Raw genomic sequence first — 18,201 nt, 5'->3', positions numbered from 1 at the left:
TTCCAATGAGACAAATCTTTATTAAAAACCTAGGTCAAACACTTCAGGTAACTTAAGCAATTAAGCTGCTCTCTATGCGATCTTCTTCAACAGTGAGCATAATTCATATCGTACATCTTGCTATCAAGCGAGCAATGTTCCCATGCCAGTGGTGTAACAATACACGTTCAACCAATATTATAACGTTACAAAGAAGACGTACAGGTGTGCTTGTAAAACAAAGAACTATCCACATGAGAACAAATGAATGAGATGTAAATAAACTTTAGATAGGTCATCATACGGCCTTTCACAATTAGTAAAATCAATGCTACGCGTATAGTTAGTTATAAATTATGTCAAATTTATTGTAAAACAATTCAAACTTGACAACCAACGGCATGAATTTTGTAAACAAATACCCAATAAACAAATGATTTATAATGAACATAAAACGAAGACAACTACTGAACTACAGGTCACTGACCTCGACATACACATACCGAATGTGACAGTGTTGGAACATATTTTGGAACACCAAACTCTTCCCTAATATGATACAGGGTTGCACAAGCGCACCCACCATTCATTACTGAAACACACAATTTGCCATAAATAAGTGTTTGATGCAGGCCAGCAGCAAACATTAATATCCAAATCTGTGTTTGCCACATGCTGCAGCAAATATGTATATGCAAATAAGTGCTTGCTATTATTACAATGAACCAAATTTAGTCAATTAGTACACAAGGTCATGAATTTGAAATAAAATGACTAACAAATTTTACAGTCACTGTGAAGGAAATTTTTCATTTCGGATTTGAGTTGGACAATTTCAACATTTTCTTCGCTGCATATACTCTTGAGAACATGCTTTACAAAAAAGTTTCAATTAAAAGTAAAATCACAAAAATACTGAATTCGAGGAAAATTCGAAATGAAAAGTCACTAATAACATGGCAAAATATAAAGATAAAACACATTAAATGGATAGACAACAACTGTCATATTTCTTGCTTTGTACAGACGTTTTTTTCAATGTAGACAATAGTGGATTGCACCTGGTTTTAAAGCTAGTTAAACCTGACGTGTATGACAGTCGCATCACATTCGATTATATTGACAACGATGTGTAAACAAAACAAATAGACACAATACTGATTAGTAAAAATGTCACATATAGGGATAAATAGTCTAATTTTGTTTAGGTCACATTCGTAAAAAGAGAATGGGACTGTTGTGACGACATAAGGAACATACCGATAACGTGCTCGTATATTAACAAATAAGCAAACTACAAAATGTATAAAGAAATGGTCATGTCATCACATCTGTATATATCCGCTAGACCAAATATATCGACACGAGTTTTGCTCGAGGAAATGTATTGGTTGAGGGTTGATATAGTGTGTGATATTGAAACATTCAAATCATGTTTAGTCATCAGCGCTCTTTGATAAAAATGAGAATGAAAATGGGGAACGTGTCAAACAGACAACAACCCGACCATAGAACAGACAACAACAGGAGGTCACCAACAGGCCTTCAATGCAGCGAGAAATTCCCGCACCCGGAGGCGTCCTTCAGATGGCTCCTAACCAAATATATATACTAGTTAAGTGATAATTAACGCCATACTTAACTCCAAATTGACCACAAGAAACTAAAATTAAAAATAATACAAGACTTACAAAGGCCTGAGGCTACTCCTGACTTGGGATAGGCGCAAACATGCGGCGGGGTTAAGCATGTTTATGAGATCTCAACCCTCCCCCTATACGTCTAGCCAATGTAGAAAAGTAAACGCATAACAATACCCACATAAAAAAATCAGTTCAAGAGAAATCTGAGTCGGATATCAGAAGATGTAACCAGAGAAAATAAACAAAATGACAATTATACATAAATAACAACAGACTACTAGCAGTTAACTGACATGCCAGCTCGCAACTTCAATTAAACTGATTGAAAGATTGTGTTTTTATCATATGAATATCAGGCACAATCCTTGCCGTTAAGGGTTTAGGGTTATTGTGTCTGTTTAGTTAACGCATCATTGTAAATATAACTGAATTTGATGAGACTGTCATCAAAGTGAGAGGGTTAGCGCTATAAAACCAGGTTTAATCCACCGTTTTCTACATTTGAAAATGCCTGTACCAAGTCAGGAATATGACAGTTCTTGTCCATTCGTTTTTGATGAGTTTTGTTATTTGATTCTGCCATGTGATTATGGATTTTTCGAATTGATTTTCCTCTAAGTTCAGTATTTTTGTGATTTTGCTTTTTAGTATCATACCCTCATAACATATAAGAGAAGAACATAACCCGTGTCATGCAACAACTGGCTTTGTAAATGAATGTGTTTAGTTTCGATGCAAAGACCCTATAAGTAAATTAATATTAACGCCAAAATATGCAATCTTTAATGCCCTGACAACAGTATCGTAACTATATTCCTTCTTAATAAGTCTATTTAAATGTTTTGTTTTTTGGAATTTTGGGTCCTCAATGCTCTTCAACTTTGTATTTGTTTGGCTTTTTAACTAATTTGATCTGAGCGTCACTGATGAGTCTTATGTAGACGAAACGGGCGTCTGGCGTATAAAAATATAATCCTGGTACTTTTGATAACTATTGACTAGTTTGTGATATCGAAAACCCTGGTGTAATAATGTTTCAGTAATACATCAATTTCTTTCGTTAAAATCTAAAATATTGTTACATACACGAGCGAATCGTATACGTTGAGATATATAAACACCGTAAGATGGTGACAAGGGAACGTCATCATCTAAAAATTGATAATTAACGATGGGAAACGAAAAATCATCTCTTTTCTCATAAATTTTAGTATTAACTCTGTACTTTATTAGGCCTTTGAATTTGTATGATTTGAGCGCCACTGGTAAGTCATATGTAGAGTCCACGCGAGTCCAGTGTCGACAATACTTGTCTGCAAGTATCATTTTGGTAGTTTGTACCAAAATGAAACAGGAATGCTTATTCTTGAATGACATTTAGATTTTAAGGATATCTTTAGAATAACTGAGATATCACTATAATAATCACTTTACTAGATATTTTAGTCATTAAGCCGAATCACTCACACAAAAAAATTGACCGTCATACATTTATGTTTAACTCTTTTAAATCATTTAGTCACTTAATTGTTAATACAGTTGTAAGTTTCCCTTTTCTTTCAATTGTACTTTCGACATTTGATTAATATTTAAGAAACGTCATACAAGGCACAATTCCCGCTCAATTTATCACAAAGTAATAATGTATTTATATGTTTGTCTTAACAAATTGCATGTGGTTGACTTAAACCTTTACCTTCTGACAGTAATGTATTGCAGTCTTTGCCACTATTGCCTATAACTGATAGATTATTTGACCAGTGACCTACGACAAATACGTTCTGATTAAGGTCTATTGCTATGCCAGTCGGGTGTATGATTACTCTATCCCTAAATTGCCACAAATCTTGTCCATTCATATTACTACAATGCACTAAATTTGTATTTCTATTAGTATAGAAAAGTTTGTCTTCGAAAACTGCAATGTAAGTTGCGTGCTCTATAACCAGGACGATCTGCTTCCAACCTGATAAATCCAGAACAAAAATCTTATCTTTTCCTACAACGTAAAGTTTCTCATTTTGGTGTGTTATACCAAAAACAGTCTTCTTGCCTTATGTTGTGAAGTTTCCGTCTGTCACATGTCCATTGTCCTTGACCTCATTTTCATGGTTCAGTGACTACTTGAAAAAAAGTTAACATTTTTTTTAATAGTAGTTTTACGAACTATTCCATTTTACTTCATACTCTCAACAACAAATATATACAATTAATTTCAAATTGCTGATAAACAGAATAATGGCATTTTATTTTTTGATACTGACTTCATCAGCCCGAATATCAGCTTGCCCTAACGGGCTCGCTTGATATTCTTTCTGATAAAGTCAGTATCAAAAACAAAAATGCCATTATTCTGTATATATTTTGTGTATGGAAGGTTTTTAAGGTGCACATGTCCAACTGGCTGGTGTCATCTAACATTGACCTCATTTTCATGGTTCAGTGGTTATAGTTAAGTTTTTGTGTTTTGCGCTGTTTTTCTTATACTGTATGCAATAGATCTACTATATTTGGTGTATTCAATGAGTGTAAGGTGTACATGTCCTACTGGCAAGTGTCCATTGACCTTGGCCTCATTTTCATGGTTCAGTGTTCAAAGTTAAGTTTTTGAGGTTTGGTCTTTTTGTCGAGCCTTCGACTTTAGTCGAAAAAGCGAGACATAGCGATCCTACATTCCGTCTGTGTCGTCGTCATCGTCGTCGGAGGCGGCGTCCACAAATATTCACTCTGTGGTTAAAGTTTTTGAAATTTTAATAACTTTCTTAAACTATCCTGGATTTCTACCAAACTTGAACAAAAGACCCTTACAATCAAAGATAGTATCAAGAAGAATATTTTTATTGATTTATTTCCTCATTTTTGTTGAGCCTGCGATTAACAGAAAAAATAGGCGAGACTGGGTTCCGAAGAAGCTTGTTTATGATCATAAGATAGTATCCAGAAGTTCATTTTGTAAAAATAAAATTCCATTTTTTCCGTATTTTACTTATAAATGGACTTAGTTTTTCTACCAGGAAATATTACATTTACTCTGGTTAAAGTTTTTAAAATTTTAATAATTTTCTTATACTATTTTGGATTTGTATCAAACTTGGACAGAAGCTTCTTTATGATCAAATGCTGGTATCTAGAAGGACATTTTGTTTTTTCCAGTTAACATTACATTCAGTCTGCAGTTAAAGTTTTTAAACATTTATTAGATTCATAAACTATCCTGGATTTTTACCAATCTTGGACAGAAGCTTCTTACAATCAAAAGATAGTATCAAGAGGAATATTTTTATTGATTTATTTCCTCATTTTTGTTGAGCCTGCGATTAACAGAAAAAATAGGCGAGACTGGGTTCCGCGGAACCCTTACGATTTTTTTTTCTAATACTTTATGCAATAGGTCAACTATATTTGGTGCATGGAGAGATTTTATAATGAAGATGTCAATCTCACAGGTTTTATTTGACCTTGACCTCATTTTCACAGTTCATTGCTCAGTGTTAAGTTTTTGTGTTTTGGTCTGTTTTTCTTTAACTATAACTATAGGTTAACTATATATAGTGTATTGAAAGATTGTAAGGTATACATGTATTTCTTGTTTGGTTTTTATGACCTTGACCTCATTTTCTTGGATCATGTTAAGTTTCTGTGATAGTTGTAGTAAAGCTATGTATTTAGGACTATCAACATAATATCAATGGCTATTATAGAAGGCGAGACATTTCAGCGTGTACACTCTGGTTTACTTTTTCTCAGATATTCAGAATCCTCAGGTTTTATCCATGTTGTGCCATTAAAAAGTTTGCTCGCTGACCACTGCTTTTGTTTTCATAATTTTAATACATTTTGTTTAAAAAAAAATCAAAATCTTATAAAATCCTTGTTATTTTTTCATAGTTTAAAAAAGAAAAAGGTAACAATATTCATGATGTGTTTTTGATAATGCTTGCTCCATGTACCATGTACATGATGTATGTATAAACGGAAGAAACCCTAAATTTACTTGCTGATTTATTTTCTAGATGTTAGATAACAGCATGGTTATACCCAAGTCCTGTGAGTCTGGCTGAGTATAAATCTGTTGATGATAGGACCAGATACACTGCATGAAATGATACGTTTACAAAGTTTATTCATAAATTAAATTTCTAGTTTTGAATTTAAGGTCTGATTTATGAAGAATTATTTTAGTAGTTTATGAAAGTTTAATAATTTTTTTAAATTTCTTATTTTCTTTAGTTTAATTCCGATTTATGGGTTATTAAACTTGTTATTTATTTGAAAAATAATAGCAGTTTAAATTTGTTATTTAAAAGGTTTAAATCTAGTTTATCACCGTTAAATTTTTCGTTTAAACATACGTTTATTTTTTATCAAAACTACTAATATCAGACGATTTAACTGAAATTTAATTTAGATTAAATAACAAGTTTATACTGATCAATTTTTGTTCGGTAAATTTGAAATTTAATGCCAGTTTTGGTATACGTTTATTTTTTATCGAAACTACTAATATCAAACGATTTAACTGAAATTTAATTTAGATTAAATAACAAGTTTATACGGATCAATTTTTGTTCGGTAAATTTGAAATTTAATGCCAGTTTTGGTAACGTGTTTTACATTGTTTTATCGGGGCCATTTATAGCTGACTATGCGGTATGGGCTTTGCTCATTGTTGAAGGCCGAACGGTGACCTATAGTTGTTAATGTCTGTATCATTTTGGTCTTTTATGGATAGTTGTCTCATTGGCAATCATACCACATCTTCTTTTTTATATTATGTTTCTTGTTTAATTTCAATGATGAAGTAATTCTTCTTCTTAAGGGTCAACAAGGCTTCACTACTGTCATATGAATACATTTTGTACCAAATAAAATGGAGCGAAAACGTTATTAAGAAAACAAGACGACTTTACGATCGGGCTTATTATAATTGTTCAAAAGGAAGAAGAAGAAAAAAGAAACTTTCGTTGAAAAAATATTTACAACTTACGTAAATCAATATTTAAATCTTGAAAATCCCCCAAACCTTTAGAGATTTTCAAGTAAGTAAAGGTCTTCGTCAGATTTCCATGGACGTTCTGGTTATCTTTTATCCCAGTAACAGAAAATACAAAACACAACAAATAACAAGAGCTTGGATAATGGCTAAATTTCATTGATTGATTTTTATCGTCTTTTATAAGGAATAATTCAGTTATGAATAGTTTAAACAACATGTATTTATCGAAGTACATATGTACATATCAACAACACAAATAGAATATATTTTTAGAAACAAGCAGTTTTGATTATCCCCCTTATTATAAACTAAATATATTTTGACATTTTGACATTTTTCTTTCATTTGATATTTATAATAATCATATATATACGAAATTTACTTCTATACAGTGCACTTTGTCAGATATTTTTTAAATATCGTATTACTTTTTTGATAATATTTATGATGGGATGTAACTCTTTTTGTCAACAATCATATCTGTTTCAGAGGAAAATATTTATTTTAAAAATAAGTTATCTCCCATTACATTGGAAAAGCGTAAAGATTTAAGATTATACATTTTAAAATTTGTCTTTCTTTTTAATATATTCAACACAGTTTTACAGATGGGTGGATAATTCTTTAAAAAAAAATAACCAAATGTGCCGCATACTAGTATAAAAGGGCACACTAAAAAAAGTAAAAGCTGTTTTAGCGCAAATTTCACAATATTCACGAAGTAAACGGGATTTTTTTCCCCAGTCGTCGTATTTTGCTAACGACTCTTTCGCAAATAATGATACCCGTTTGTACAACATAAATCGCTTTTCCGTAAGTGAAAGTTATGCGGACGCATTTCATTTGCGCGCATTTTGTGATTATTAAGTCTCCCAAACAAAGTTTGGAGACTTATTGTTTTTGCTCAGTTCTTATTATTTTTATTATTCTTCTTCTTCCTCTTCTTCTTCTCCTTCTTCCTCTTCTTCCGCCACTTTAAAAATGAACTTGTCCGCAGCGTTTCTCCAAATCGCTTGTCAGATTAACTTAGGGTTTCATAGAATGTTAGACTTATATGTCTAGATGAGCAATTTATTGTTCGTTTGTGCATTGGGGTCTATTTAGGGGTATTTTGGAGGGGGGCAGAAAGAAGGGAGGGGCATAGGATTCAAAAGAATATAACTTGAAAACTATAAGTGATAGACACATGCAGTCTTCAGAAATGCTCAAAGGACAATAAAACAAATTGCATAAAACATAGGGCAAGTCCCATGGGGGTCATCCCCACCCCCTTCAATTTGAGAATATGCTATTATCTTGTAAACGACCCAGATACCCACCCCTAAACCATATATATTCTTGAATGGGACAATAAAACAAATCAAATGAAACTAATAGGAAGTCCCGGGGGTCACCCCCACCCCATTCAATTTGAGAATGTGCTATTATCTTGTAAACGGTCCAGATCCCCACCCCTAAACCATATATATTCTTGTAGAGGACAATAAAACAAATCAAATGTAAGAAAAGGGAAGTCCATGGGGTCACCCCCACCCCTTTCAATTTGAGAATATGCTATTATTTTGTAAACCATTCAGATCCCCACCCCTAAACCATATATATTCATGAATGGGACAATAAAACAAATGAAATAAAACTAATGGGAATGTCATGGGGGGTCACCCCCACCCCATTCAATTTGAGAACGTGCTATTAACTAGTAAACGGCCCAGATCCCCATCCCTTAACCATCTATATTATTGTAGGGGACAATAAAACAAATGCAATGAAATAAAAGAGAAGTCCCTAGGGAGTCACCCCACCCCCTCTTGTTTGAGGTTTGAGAACTTGTAAACGGTCCAGATCTCCACCCCTAAACCATATACATTCTTGAATTTGAGGATAAAACAAATCAAATGAAATTAAAGGGAAGTACCTGGGGTCGTCCCCACCCTGTTCAATTTGAGAATGTGCTATTATCTTGTAAACAGTCCAGATCCCCATCCCTTAACCATCTATATTATTGTAGGGGTCAATAAAACAAATGAAATGAAATAAAAGGGAAGTCCCTAGAGAGTCACCCCACCCCCATCTTGATAGAAAACTTGTAAACGGTCAAGATCCCCACCCCTAAACCATATATATTCTTGAATGGAAGAATAAAGCACATCAAATGAAATATAGGGAGAGTCCATGGGGTCAACCCCACCCCACATCTTTTAAATGATTGAGATCCCCACCCCTAAACCATATATATTCTTGTATGGGACGATAAAACAAATCTCATGAAATGTAGGTAAAGTCCCTGGTGTTCACCACCACCCCCTCCTGTTTGAATACTTGTAAATGGATGGTACCATAGGAATGGCGAGTTATGGAAGCTTTGTTTGGGAGACTTCGTAACAGCATCCTGTTACAATTACTTCTTGGTTTTTTTTACGTTTGCGTAATTACATTGGCGCGCATTAGTTTTTCAGAAACACTATGACAAGTAAATTAAGATAGTTCATTTTTAAAATGACTGTACATATTTAGTTATATTGAACTGAACATGTTCAAAAGTTGAATTTTATATTTTTCACAATTCTGTATTTTATTTGTTTCTGAAAGAAATCGAAATGATTTAAAAGCAGACCGCAATGAGGACCCCAAATTGGATGTATTTCAAATAGATATAGGAAGATGTTTTTCTACAACGGAGATCTATGAACATGCACTGATACGCCTAGACTGGGAAAAGGATATCAAGGTTGGGGTAACCCACCCTTTTTATTCTGTTTTATTAAGTAAACAGCTTTTTTTTCTTTTTGTTTCTATCGTAAACACAATCTAACGTTTGGGGCAGGTTACACGTGCTTACCTTTTTCTCTTATGTCCTCTGAGTCATTAATAAAAAAGTGCAAAATGACGACCTGATTTAAAAAAAAAGAAGAAGGGGAACAATAAATGCAGGACCTTCTTTTGGAATCATACAGTGGATATAACTTCTGATCTCTCGTTAGAATTGTCAGAATAATCTGTCATAGAGCTGTTGTAAACTCTCCTAGAACAGTTCTACCTAGAACAGTTCTACCCCAAAAACTGTTCTTAGTAGAACTGTCAGAACCAGTTTTAGATAGAACTGTATTAAACTGTTATAGGTAGAACTGTTATATCTGTAAATTTACTCTAGCATTTTTTTTTGTTCTGCCCTATATATATATATATATATATATATATATATATATAACAAGAACAGAACAATTGCGAAAGCAAATTTACACATCTTACATTATTGGGTTGATGTTTAGACGAGTTGTATATACAGAATGTACACAGTCATGTATCACCACCACTGCTGGTGATCCGATAGATACATCTGTTGTAAAATTGTCACTGGTTCAGACGTACTTGTAAATATAATTATTTCTGTGACTGTATCTTACATTAATTTGTAGGATCCTTCACTATATATATAGATAATTTAGCTGATCTGTTAAAATAACATCTTCATGCCTTTTATAGCATGTACTGTAGTACGATTCTAGATTAAAACTGGCGAGGAAAGGTAACACCCGGCCAGCGAAAGCTTCATTTTTATGAAGCCCATGTGTTCGTGTGATCTAGCGCGCCGGTTACAGTGCAGGCGATTTGGTGCCACGATATCTCAGTAGCATGGGTTCGCCGGGATTCGAACCCATGCTACTGACATATCGTGGCACCAAATCGCCTGCACTGTAGCCGTCCCGCTAGACCACAAGACCACCTGGGCTTCACAATAATAAAGCTTTCAGCGCCCGTGTGTTACCTTTCCTCGTCAGTTTTAATCGAATCCCGGCGAGGGAAGAACAAAAAATTTGCGAAAGCAAAGTTACAGATCTAACATTGTTAGGTTGATGTTTAGACGAGTTGTATATATTTATATATTTATATATACCACTCGACCACCTTGGCTTCACAATATGTATATATTATTATTAATAAGACTTATTTACATTTAAGATAAAGAGTTTTAAATACTGTTCTATGTATAGAACTGACTAAATCAAATCTAGCCAATTTAGAATCGATTCTATGTGAAAGTTTGATATCAGAAGTTGATATAGAAAAAGAAATATATTAAAATATTTATAATTAAACTTTAATTTATTCTATGTCAACTGCAAAGGGATTATGTTGTATTGCAATTTTAATTGTTTTGCACAATAGCAAATATTACACACTTTTAAAAAGAGAATGACAAAGGTTCAGATATTGTCAAGCATTAATGGGCAGGCTGGAAAAGAAGAAATTGATAAATACATTGTACTGTTATGGGGGAGAAAGGGGGATAGTCATTTGGGGTGTAATTAATATTTTTCGTTTATCTTTTGATAAAATTGATTTTGACAAGGGCGTGTGCGACGTTGAAATGACACCAAAAGCTACACCATGTTATTTATCAAATGACATATTTACCTCAGTTTTTGTAGAAATGGAATTTGGCAATATGCCTTTATTGACTTGCATAGGAAGACATATGTAAGATATCTTTAGAAATGCCAAAAAAAAAAAAGGTGCAAGTAGTTATTACAACAAAAAGGAATGCTTATCAAAACAATCATACTAATTAACCAGATAGGTAAATACAGGTAGCTGAAACAAGTTCATGTTTTTCAAGTTTTTGAAAATCATGTGTTGCTGTTACTGCATTTGTACTTAAATAAATATGGATTTGTTATCTTAAAATGAAACAAAGTCATGTGCATATTGTCATAAAATCCAGTTTGCTCAAATTCTCTTTGGACTTCAAAGTTTATTTTTCAACATTTATATCTCGATTTATATAGTTGTGTGTGCTGTAATATTCTCCCATATTACTTGATGGAATTTCTTGAAATTTTGTATCGCATGTTAGTTAATTTACTATGTTTTATTTTCTTCAGTTTTTTCAGATATTTTTCTTGTTTTAATATTTCTCCCTTTTTGTCGAGCCTGCAACTTTTGTCGCAAAAGCGATACATAGCCATCCTACATTCCGTCGTAGTTGGTTGCGGCCTCCACAAATATTCATTCGGTGGTAAAAGGTTTAAAAATGATAATAACCTTCTCAAACTGTCATTGATTTCTGCCAAACTTGGATAGAACCTTGTTTATGATCAAAAGCTAGTATCTAGTTCCGTATAGAACCTTTTAGAATTTTCTATAGTAGGGTTTCACAGAATAACATTGTGAAGGTGATTCGTTATGGTCACAAATCATCAGAATTCTTGTTACCCTATTTTATGGATTTTCTTTAAACCTTGTAACGTTTCCAGCTTGGAAATTATCAAATTTACTTATAGATTAATTAATTCTGATGATTTTTAAAGTTAAACAAATTGTTCAATTGAAATCTTCGTATAGTTTATATAGTCTTACAACTAAGCCCGAGAAATCACATCAAAATGATGTTGGGTTTATCATCTGCACCACTTAGAAAAACACCATAATTTCAAATTAAACTGTCACTCCAATTAAAATTTGTTAGATGACAGGAAGCACATGTTATTTTATCCTGATCCACAAGTGGTAATTGTTGCATACTAGTAAATGGATTAAAAGTAAAAATACACGACACTGCCTCCCCCTTTTTTGAGAGGTTTTATATAAAAATGACCCCCTTTTTATAACATACTATATAAAAATGCAATTACGTTTGATAACTATATATTGATTTGGGGTATGTATGATCTTCATTTCATATAAGAATATGCTATTCAGAATCTTATAAATATAATATACTAATTTAAACTAATATATGAATTAATATGTTCACCTTCAGAATAAGTTCCAAATGTCCCCCCCCCCTTTTTTTTCATGGGAAAAATTTGGTTCATTATTTAGGGAATCACTGATGACTAGAGTGGCCCCCTATCAGGTCAGTCGGAGCCCCCCACCCCCCACCCCCACCCCCCCCATTTTACAAAAAGTTCTGGATCTGCTCCTGACTATAGGTGCTGAACGTTATGTTACATGTATATTAAAATTGATACATTTTTTAGGCCATAATGGCACACCCCTACCATAAAAATATTGAGGTATCATTTAGTATCAATGGGATCTATAAATATATCCCCTAGATGAGAAAAGACCTAATTGTTCTTCTTATATTCTTTTTTTTTCTTCTTAACATCTTTTGACAATCTATCAATACATGCAATAAGAGGGTGTGGCTGAGCTCTCATAGTAATTTAGTAACAACAAATTAATGTATATGTAATGAAATTAATTAAGCTGTTTAAATTTACTGAAATTTACCATATTAAAGATTCAAAGCTTAAATATAACATATAAAACTATGAAAAATAATACATTATTCAAAACTTGTGCTTCTTCTTTTTAATATCTGATGAGGTAATGTGTAGATGTAAAACTAAATCAGAATATTTACTTTTTACTTTGTAATTTCTTTACTTGAGGGTTTATCAAAAATTTACACACTCAGTTTTTGTTTTAAACATCTGTTTTATGTAATATCATCTGTCCCCTAATCAGTAGTGGATGACATATTTATAACTCTACTTAACCATTTTATAATTGAGAGAAGATATGAAATTTTCACTCTGACGGGCTTAGTTGGAAGACTGTATATTAACTTATAAAATATTCAAAATGAAATGAAATTGAATAAACCGTTCAAACACTTGCAAAAAAATGTTACAGTAGATTGTCTTTCAAATATAGGTTTCTTGTCAGCAAGTCTTCATTTTGCACCTATTCCAGATTTTCTTGTTTAGGGTCAAGGGTGTCTATCAAAATTAAAATCAGGAGAAAGTGAATGCAACTTTGGACCTAAAACCTTTGCTAAAGACATCAAGGGAGAACTTTTTTCCCAAGAAAACAAAATATTCAAGAAGATGAATTACCGTAAGCCAAAAAGAAATTGTCACGCAGTTTAAGTAAAATAAATGGTAGCTAAAATGTCAAAACTACTTTACTCCAAAGTATGTTTTAGTTCAATCAATATCTAAAATTTAAAATAAATAAAAAATGAATCCATAGATCAAGGACAATATTTTTGTTTAGCCCTCCCCCTTTTTCCAAGATCTGTTAGTTTTTGTTTTCTATTAATTACAGCTACGTATTACACTTGGAATTGAAAGTTTGTTTGATCATTTAAACAAACTAGACAGGCAGGGCAATGCATACCTCGTGCCTACTTAAGAGTTAATTTTTACGCACGGAAATATATATATATATCAGATCCTTTGTCGATGCTGGAATAATTGTTTATGGTACATCTTTGTTTTTTCCTGAATTCACTTCAACAATAGTTTTAAAAAATAGGAAGTCATTAAGTTAATGAGAAATTTATCTAGATTTTTTTTTCCATACATTTTATTAAATTAAATTAGATTAAGAAATACAAGGAATAGAAAATAAATAGTATGAAATTCAAAACAGTGTAGCTGTGGCCATTGATTGACCCATCAAAATCATCCATTGACTGGGACAACTTACGTGAACGTTTGTCTGTAACAACCACTGTTCATGACGTACCTACGATAGACATTTAAACTGTGGGGTCAACAAAGGTTTCTTAACGCCTTTAATTATAAAATAATTCGAAAAATTAATCAGGAATAACCTTTGTGTTTTGATTTATATAATTGATATAAATCAAAATATCGTGTTATTTCTGATTAATTTTTCGAATTACTTTATTTAGGTGTTGAGAACCTTTGGTGACCCCATAGTTTAAGTGTCTTTAAAAAGTACATAGTGAGCATTGGTCGTTACATACAAACGTTCACCTAAATTGTCCCAGTCAATGAATGATTTTAATGTGTCAATCAATGGCCACAGCTACACTGTTTTGAATTTCATACTATTCGTTTTTTCATTATCAATCTTGTATTTTTTTCTTATTATAAACGTTATCTGGACTATTATACTATTAGTATAAGACCCTGTTTACACTGGCAATGAAACCGAATCGATCTTTATTTGAATCGATCTTAAAAAGACAAGGGCCGCGTTCGATAAGATCGATCTTATTTGTCAGTGTAAACGGGGTCTAATAGTCCCAGATTTTTTTTCAAAATCATCATATTTTTGACCAGAGAGAGCAGAAAATACAATGAAACCTGTGGAAGGACAGGGACATACCAATTATACAAAACAATTTCTGATAAAAACAGTTTAACATTGAGGTTTACTTAGTCAACATACATCTGGTTACAATTAGTGAACCATAGAGAAAGTGTGACCACAAAGTTTATATATGTAACAGATTACTGATAACATGCTGAGATAAAACTGTAAATTATGTGTAAAATCAGGGCTTATGACTTAGAGTGAAATATAAAGTTCAATGAAAATCTTTATTCTCCCTGCAACATTGTTTTCTCTCACCAATTTCAAACAAACCTACTAGTAAATAGTTTTCAAATAAGATGTTATCTTAAATATTCTTTTTAAAATATAGACAGTGTTAGTAGAAAACAAAGATTTTTAAAATGGTCTTTTATTCCTGACTTTTATTTTCTGATTTGCCATGCATGCAGTGGCGGATTTAGAAATGTTCATAAGGGGGAGGATCACTGACTGCCGAAGAGGGGTACGCTGCAATCATGCCGCGGCAATTCCCTGTTTGACCAACCATTTTTGTTTTACCAAAATTGGGGGGGGGGGGGGCTGCCAACTTAAAAAAAAAACCTCTAAATCCGCCTCTGGGCCATGCATGTGTCTATTTTCTTAAGCACGAAGTATGAAACAACGTGATTCTGTCACATGTAAAATTAAAGTCTGTGTTCAGGGTAAAATCAAATTTTCAGGGACCTGATTTTTTGCTTTCTGTCTTATCATGTTTTATCATAACATACCGAAGGCTGTTGGTGATCTTCGTTTGAATTGTCTAACAATTTATTACATTTTAATGGCTTTTGCTCATTGTTGAAGGCCGTCTATCAACTTGTTTGTTTAATTTACCGTCGTTTGGTCTTTGGTAGATATTTGTGGTATTTGAAAATAAACAATATATTTCTTATTTCTATATTTTAGCCATCCTTCAATTATGAAATATTATGGGTGCTCGATGAAATACGAAAAGTATCAAAAACACGACATAAACATTATAAAGATTGCAAAAAAGTTAGTATTCAATTTGGGCCTACCCATATATCATATATATGAACCGCGCTGAAGTACGTCCATTATTCATAGTTCACTATTCACTATTCAATATTAAAAAATGAATGATGAATAATGAAATGGTTTATGTTTCATTATTCAAATCGAAGCGGTGAATAGTGAAATAAATATAAAAAAAATTTGACTGTGACACTATAGCTATATTTTGATTCACAATGACCATAAGAGGGTTTACGGAGGACCTAAATGCAACAACATGCGTAAAAATGAGGAAATATAAAAAAGAAGATGTGGTATGATTGCCAATGAGAAAAATATCCACAAAAGACCAAAATGACACAGACATTAACAACTCTAGGTCACCGTACGGCCTTCAACAATGAGCAAAGCCCATACCGCATAGTCAGCTATTTAAGGCCCCGATAAGACATTGTAAAACAATTCAAACGAGAAAACTAACGGCCTTATTTATGTAAAATACTGAACGAAAAACAAATATGTAACACATAAACAAACGACAACCACTAAATTACAGGCTCCTGACTTGGGACAGACACATACATGTACATAAATAATGTGACGGGGTTAAACATGTTAGCCCATTTTGAATAATGAAATGGATATTTTGAATTATGGAATGGACTGCTATGACCCTTCAGCCCCTAATTACAGATATATATTATACCTCAATCTAAAGCTTATTAAAAGAGGAACAAAAGGTATATAGTCAATATGTTCTGCAACGGATATTACAGGAGTAACCAAGGACTTAAATATCGAATTACGCGTGAACATTGAAAAATAGCCAATTTTAAATAATGAAATGAATATTTTGAATAATGGAATGGACTGGCAGGACCCTTCAGCCCCTAATAACAGATATATATTATACCTCGATCGAAAGAGTGTTTCTCGTTTATCTTTTTTTTTATATATATAGATCAGACCTGGACCGTTGGTTTTTCCCGTTTGAATGGTTTTACACCAGTAATTTTTTATCGACCTTTATATCCTGTTGTTGGGTGTGAGCATAGGCCCCGTGTTGAAGACCGTACCTTGACCTATAATGGTTTACTTTTATAAATTGTGACTTGGATGCAGAGTTGTCTCATTGGCACTCATACCACATCTTCCTATCTATGTGGATATCTTTCATAGAGTCTTGTAGCGATCATTTGTACTCGTGCATGTGCATGGTTAAGTATAGGAATCAAAAGGCGATCGAGTTTGTAGAGTCGAATATAGGTCAGGTTTGGATAAATTAATGGTGGCAGTAGTCAGCCAGTGATCAAGAAGTATTGTTCGAATAAATCTAGAAAACAGATAAAACGCAGATTAATGGCATTGAGCTCCAAGCGTCGTATATATTTATTTATCAAGTAAAAGTCAAGCTTATCAAGTACTGACCATTAAAATATGTAGGAAAGAAAGTCACTAGACAAAAAGTCACGGACAAAAAGTCACTTGGCAAAATAGTCACAATTTAGTTCTGAGATTAGTTTTCTTTTTCGTTTTCTTTGAAAAAGAAAACACTTAATTAAAAATCATAATAGGGAATGTGTGCATGGGCCATATGCAGATAATCCCCCCGCTTGCATAAGACGTTATAAAGGCTCATAAATCAAGAACATTAAAAGTGTGTTCCTGATGTGAGTTTTGTGGCAGTAAGCATTTTTAAACTTCATAACATTTGGTGGAGGCAAATTTGAGTTAGAGACAGGAAACGAAATATTCAGCAATTTTGCATATTTGTAAAAGGCATAACTCTGGAACGGTGAAAATTATTGAGACCAAAATTCAAACTTGATATGTGTTATGTGGTGATAAGCATTGTGTGTGAGATTCTTACATTTGGTTAAGGCAAACTAAAGTTAAAGAACGGATACATTTTTTTGAACGTACGGACGTATTTATAAAAAAGAAGATGTGGTATGATTGCCAATGAGACAACTGTCAACAAGAGACCAAAATGACACAGACATTAACAACTTTAGGTCATCATGCGACCTTCAACAATGAGCAAAGCCCATACCGCCTAGTCAGCTATAAAAGGCCCCGATAAGATTAGTACATTTTTACGTATACGTACGAACAGACAAGGTTAAAAATTAATGCCTCCTCGGCAACGGCGTGACTGATTGTAAGTGTGACTGTTAGTTTGTCCTATCAAATTTTCACTTTCTGTCTTGTGACTTTTGTCCTGGGACTTTCTGTCCGTTTACCTCAAATATTTGTATGATGACCTTTCTTGATCTCTCTCTATATATACTAACATTTCCCGACGAATATCTAGTGCATGGATTCTACTTCTTGATCCCTATTCGAATTTTATTGACTTTCAAAGGTTATCGCATAGAAATTGGAATCAGTGTCAAGCAAGATAGACACCCGAAAATTTTCGTTGAACGAGTCAAATCAATCTTCTGGTGGCTTCATCGATCAGTGTTGATTGAGTCTGATCGACAATGTGAACCTACTTCGTTAACTCGATACTTAAACATTTATCTTCTC

General features: G+C 33.0%; 1 protein-coding gene across 1 annotated transcript in view; it reads left to right on the top strand.

Annotated features, from left to right (window-relative positions):
• Positions 1-18,201, top strand: part of LOC143056900 (uncharacterized) — a 438,790-nt gene that overhangs the window by 178,029 nt on the left and 242,560 nt on the right. The window lies entirely within an intron of this gene.

Source organism: Mytilus galloprovincialis, chromosome 13 (genome assembly GCF_965363235.1).
Source record: "Mytilus galloprovincialis chromosome 13, xbMytGall1.hap1.1, whole genome shotgun sequence".
In the NCBI taxonomy this organism is placed as follows: Eukaryota; Metazoa; Mollusca; class Bivalvia; order Mytilida; family Mytilidae; genus Mytilus; species Mytilus galloprovincialis.
The sequence above is the reverse complement of the archived record's forward strand: the minus strand, read 5'-3'. Positions and strand labels throughout refer to the sequence as shown.